Here is a 6,295-nt window from a genome sequence, read left to right as displayed (position 1 = left end):
CTTCTGAGATCTATGAGAGTCTTCTTTTATTTGACCTGGTTTTAAGTAATTATTTCCACCCTTGATTTTTTTTTTTTTAAGCGTTTAAAAATCATTTCAATCTACCAGGAGGGCACCAAACTGCATCAGGAATCTGGAAGATGTTGCCTCTGAAAAGTTAAACTCTGTTTATTTTTAGCATGTTTGTGATTTCTAGAAAGAATTGAAGATTTTTTTTTTTTACTCCATCAACAAGTTAGACTGCTCAAATTGTGAAGAGTTTCCATTAAGACTTGAGAAAATGCACATTATCTTTTTTTTTCACCTAAAAATTAACAGCTGGTTGCATACCTGATGCCAAACAAAGGGTTTCTGAGAAACATGCCCTAAAACTTTGGGCTGATTTAATATTAAATAATTACTACGGAGCTGAGAAAATCAGCCCCTTTATAGATGCTGGTGAACAGAGGATTCTCTTTATATGTATAATAATAAAAACCAGACTTGGCAAGATGCACAGGTCTGCAGTGATTGTGCATTTCTTTGTATTCCCTAAAATAAATGAGGCAGGAGGTGATTTTTTACTGGTGTTTCACATGTCATGAATTTAGAACTGCAAATTGACGAACAAATTCAGAAGGTCCCCAGTGTCCTGCAGGATCACTAAGGACTTACGGGGCTTTTGTAGGTATCCTTGGAGCCTGCTTGTAGAATAGTCTAGAATGATCACGAGACCTTTCACTTGAAAATAACTCTAGACGAAAAGATGCATTTCTCTTTTCTAGAGCATCATCTCTAGAGCTTAAAAAAACAAAAACAAAAAAGTTTTGTTCTCTTAGGAATATAGCCCTCTTGGGAATGACTTCAGTCCTCAAATTACAAATGCAAAAAAACAAAAGGCTGTGTTTACAGATTTTTTTAAAGAGGAAACTGATCTGCAAGAAAGAAAAAAAAATACAAAATACATGCGTCGGGATAAATGGGAGCCTGATAATATAAATAACTGTATTCTCAATTGAACTTAATAAAGTTAAGGAGACAATTTGGAAGACCTGAGTTTTGCTGGCAGCTCTGTCCCTACCTCAGGTCTTTTTACAAAAGGCACATTTTTACATTTCTGAGCCTCAGTTTCCTTAGCAGTAAAATGAGGGTATTTGATTTCACTTCAAAATTCTTATTTTATGATTCACTGAAGTGTTGCAATTGACAACAACAAACTCCCAAACATTGGTCTCTCTACCTTGTAGAATTCCTCTTGGCTTTATTGACGACAGAACATAGCTACCAGAAATTATGTTAAACATATATTATAAAGGGCATATTTTGTTAAGCCATGCAGAAATGCACAAATTTTATGCTCTTTTCAACCTTAGTCTGTCTCTCACATACGACTTGGGATGCCGTGTACTGTGCCGTGTGTGATGTCTTTGGTTTCAAAATTGTTTCTCTCCTGGGAGAGTATTACGAGGATCCCGGATTACTTAGCCCTGAGTATGGGAGTAGGTAGGGTTCCTCCCCTGACTCCATCCTCAGCATCTGTCTCCATCCTGCAGCACTTAGCTATGCATTAGAACATAGACCAAAAAGCAAACAAGCATTGCACCTGACCATGTTAACAGAAAAATCAACAGCTATCAAGGCCCCCTGCTTTAATTTCCCATAATCATCTATTTTCTTCTGCCTTCTGGCCCCTGCAGTTCCTTCTTGCTCCTCAGACTCCCATCTTCCCTCAAACCGTTCATCTTCTATTAACATTTATGTCATTTATGTCTTCTGCAGGCAGAGTACCTCTGGTTTATTCTAGAGAGAAACAAATGACACAGAAGGTTGAAAATCGGGGTCTCCCAGACATGTTGGTGCATTTACGGAATTCTTTGTCCTCCACACTGAGGACCCAGGTGCACGTACACCCCTTGCTCCTTCATCCCTGTGAACCCCATTCTCATACCGTTAGAGGGAACCCATATATTTAGATCTTACAAGATGAGTAGGGGCAGGAATGAGTAAAGGAACTAAATAATACTGAATGAATGGCTCCTATACCTCCCACTGCATTAAGAGCTTTGCACGCATGATTCGCATAAAGACTCCTCTTGCTAAGTATTGTGACCCGTTATAAAAGGAAGTTTAAATGAGGCTCAGAGAGGCAAAGTACCTTCCCCAAGGGCACAAGGTAAGTGGCAGAGCTCAGAATCAAATTCCACAGATTTACTGATGTTTCCTTTTCTAGAGTTCTTATTCAATTTCTGAAGAACTGAAGCTATTCTTTCCACTCCTTTTAAATTCATAAAAAAATCATATCCAGTTTTACCAAGGAGAAAACTATTACATGAAATTAAGGCACAGTTGTACTCTATCCCAATTTTACACACTCATGGTATTTTAACATTTAATAAGCATTAAGGAGGACAGCTCAAAAGCAGGGACAATAGTTGGTGCAAGACTGGACTATTTTTCTATACCATGTTATAGGTCATCCTTTAGGATCATATGATACACTGGGGGAAATGAATTATTCTTTTCTGATTTTGTTTATCCGGAAGACTCTTTTTTTTTTTTTAAGATTTTATTTATTTATTTGACAGAGAGAGACACAGCGAGAGAGGGAACACAAGCAGGGGGAGTGGGAGAGGGAGAAGCAGGTTTCCCGCGGAGCAGGGAGCCCGATGAGGGGCTCGATCCCAGGACTCTGGGATCATGACCTGAGCCAAAGGCAGACACTTAACGACTGAGCCACCCAGGCGCCCCTCCAGAAAACTCTCTTGACCATTAAAATAATATTGCTCAGGGTGGCTCAGTCGGTTAAGTGCCTGCCTTTGGCTCAGGTCATGACCCCAGGGTCCTGGGATCAAGCCCCGCATCGCATCGGGCTCCCTGCTCAGTGGGAAGTCTGCTCCCTCTCATCTGCCTGCCACTCCCTCTGCTTGTGCTTTTTATCAAATAAATAAATAAAATCTTTAAAAAATAAATAAAATAAGATAAAACATTATTGCTCATTGCTTCCTGCACAGGCAGACCTTCTCCAGATATTTTCTAGGCCATCACATAGATGTAATGAGAGGACGTAATGATTTAGAAGGACACAGAAGAGGGTAGAAAACATCCCCCTTCTTTTGCGCCTTTCTTCAGAAAATTTAAGGTTTAGCACGATAGGTAAAGCCAAGGTTATGGTGAATATTTTGACTCAAAGAAAGACCTGGACTGAGAGGGTGGAGGCCTCAGCATCTTGATGGCAGACAAGTCTCAGGGACCACGCCACAGTCTTGTGTTTCAAGCAGCTCCCTCCTAGGCATCCCCTACCAGTACCGACTTCCTTTCTCCCACTGGATATTTTTGCCATAACCTTCTGTTGATATTATATTGACCTCTCCTCTTCACTTGGTCAGAGCTCCTGCAACATTGGAAGGCGATGTCAAAAAGCAGGAGAAATACACCACGTGTGGCCTTGTAACAACAGCAGTCCAAGCCTCTGTAACGTCGGATTATCTTACAACACTGTTTCTCAAAGTGGGGTTCCTGGGAGACTTGCCTCAGATTTGCCAGGAAAAAGCTAAAATGCAGATGCTTGCATCCTACCCTCCACCTGCTCAATCAGAATCTCAGTGGTAAGAGGAGGGATGGGTGGAAGTCAGGAATCGAAAATTAAAAAAAAAAAAATCTCTCGAGATAATGGTTCTATATCTCCAAATTATAACCAGTGTTATATAAAATATTTTCATCTATGTTACTTTCATTGTCTTTCAGGAGCCCTCTGTGTGTTCAGTAATTATTAATACACAGTCATTTTAGGGATGAGGCCATTGGAACTTGGAGAAGTGACTTGCCTGGGTGGACACAGCAGGCTGTGGAGCTCGGAGCCCGTCCTCACTCGGCACTGTCTCCTTAGAACGCGGGGAGCTCTGCTCTCACAGATGTGGGAGAATAACACAGGGTTGAAATTCTTTCATGCTTTTGGTGCTGGATCTAAACATTCATCACCAGACTCAAAGTCACATAGATTTTCTCCTATGTTTTCCTTTAGAAGTTTTACACTTTTGAACTTACATTTGGGTCTAAGATCCATTCTGAGTCAATCTCTTTGAAAGGTTCAAGGTCTTGGTCAAAGTTAAGATTTTGCGTGTAGACATCTAATCATTCCAGCATCTTCTGTAGAAAAGACTATCCCTTCTCCATGGAATGGCCTGAGCCCCTTTGTCAACATACTTTGAAATACTTGATACTTGTTATAAAAGTACATTACCAGGGCGCCTGGGGGGCGCAGTCAGTGAAGTGTCTGCCTTCGGCTCAGGTCAGGATCTCCAGGTGCTGGGATCGAGTCCCGTGTCCGGCTCCCCGCTTAGCAGGGAATCTGCTTCTCCCTTTCCTCTCCCTTTGCCCTCCCCCCATGCTTGTGTGCATGCGTGTGCTCTCTCTCTCTCTCTCAAGTAAATAAATAAAGTCTTAAAAAATAAAAAATACATTACCTCTGTTTTTTTTATTTTAAAAGGCAGCCAGATTGGTGCTATATTTAATAGTTACCTGCTTAAGATTTGAACCGCAGCTTCTTAGGACAGAACACGAGCAAGTTGTAGTTTAGAATATAGACTGAGATAAACCACCTAAGTAAGAGAAAACTGGAATAGAATCCATCAATATTGAGTTTGTGGCCGTGGATTAGAGAGAGAGAAATCAGGTTCTAGGTCTGACTCTACCACTCCACCTTTCAGGCTTCTGTCTTCTTCCCTGGAAAATGAGACACATGTTAACCAGATGTATTCCAGGTGACTAATCATCCGATTCTACTTCCAGGGCCCCAGATCACAGGAGTGGAAATGAAACTTTCGTCCCTAGAAGATTTTCCCATTCGTGCGGCAAGCCTCGCCCTTTCAGAACTGACTCATGAGGATTCATTGCATTTACTGCGGCTGATCTATCCCATGCCTCTTCCCTGGGCTAAGAGAACAGAGACCTAAGGCACATCTGCGGAGACCTGATCATACAATCTTCCTGAGTGCCCCCTGCCCGCTGCTTCCACTGCAGACCCATCCCAGCCTATACCCAAGGAGTCATCCTCCTTGCCCCATGTTTTCATCTCTGGCACTGAGGGGTCTTTGTTGACTCACCCCAACGTGGGTCAGTCATATTTCTTTCTTCGGGATACAGGATTGCTCTGCCTCTCTCCTCTCCTTCTCAGTCTCTCCTTCCAACTCTCTTGGCCCAAGGCTGACCACAGTCCCTCATGCTCAAGAACACACAGCTTATCTATTTTTCATGTTTAAGGCAGCCAAAGCCTTTTAAAAGATAATGAAAACCCCTCAACCGCAATTTTGAGTTGCAAAGAATTTGCTAGATTTGCTGGCGCAGAGAATTATAGGAATGTTCTTCTGGTACTTTGTGGTCTGGAATTCCTGGAGGGTCAGGGATCTACAGGGAACACAGACATGTGAAAATAATTACGCTATAGTGTGTGTGTTGGGGGGGTGGCTGTTTTGGGGGTGAGGAAGAGAAGCATCATATAATTTTTGCAGAAATGGTGACAGTCGAAGGATGGTGAGGAGTTTAACAGCAACCCAGACTGAGAGTGGGGGCTCAAGGGATCCAGGCAGGGGTAACACCATTTGCAAAGGAAGGGAAGCATGAAAGAGCACATCATTTTGGACGTGGACAGATTAGCCCTTACCCACAGATGGGCAAGTTAGCCGGTTTGGCTGGCTGGGCAGGTGCCCCTCCCCCAAGCCCCCATCCCGTGTTCCATGTATACCCTTCCTGAGTCTGGTTCTCTCTTCTTAACTCTCAGGAAATCAATCTTACACTGTCAAGACTAGGGAGATAAGCATGCTTTGCTGTGTAGCATGTATAGGAGAAAACCTTAGTTATGGCGGAGGCATAGAAGGTGTGCTTGAGGACAGCCAGAAGTGGAGGAGAGAAAGGACAGCTGGGCATGACATTGGAAGATCCTTACATCCAGGGCCTGGGGCAGGAAGAGGACCTTGCTTAGCCCCAGGTTCTTTTTGCATCTTACGGCGCGGCTCCGAGGAGGAGGCCACGTGCCAGGTGTGACTACGGGGATCTGAAGGGAGCATGGGGCTTGCTGTTGCTCATCCAGCATCGGCAGTGACTCCTGGGAACTTAATTGGCTGGCACCTTGGTCTTGGACTTCCTAGCCTCCGGAACTGTGAGAAATAAATATTTGTTGTTTAAGCCACCAGGTTTAGGGCTGACTGAGACAATAAGGAATGTGGAAAGAGTGGCAGGTTTTGGGGGGACACCATAAAAGCTTGTTTCAAATCTACTGTTCTTCAGTTGTAGAGAGGACCAGAAGGGAGTTAGATATAAT

The sequence above is a fragment of the Mirounga leonina genome, unplaced genomic scaffold (genome assembly GCF_011800145.1).
Source record: "Mirounga leonina isolate KUSES-001 unplaced genomic scaffold, KU_Mleo_1.0 Mir_366, whole genome shotgun sequence".
NCBI lineage: Eukaryota > Metazoa > Chordata > Mammalia > Carnivora > Phocidae > Mirounga > Mirounga leonina.
Note: the sequence above shows the minus strand (reverse complement) of the source record.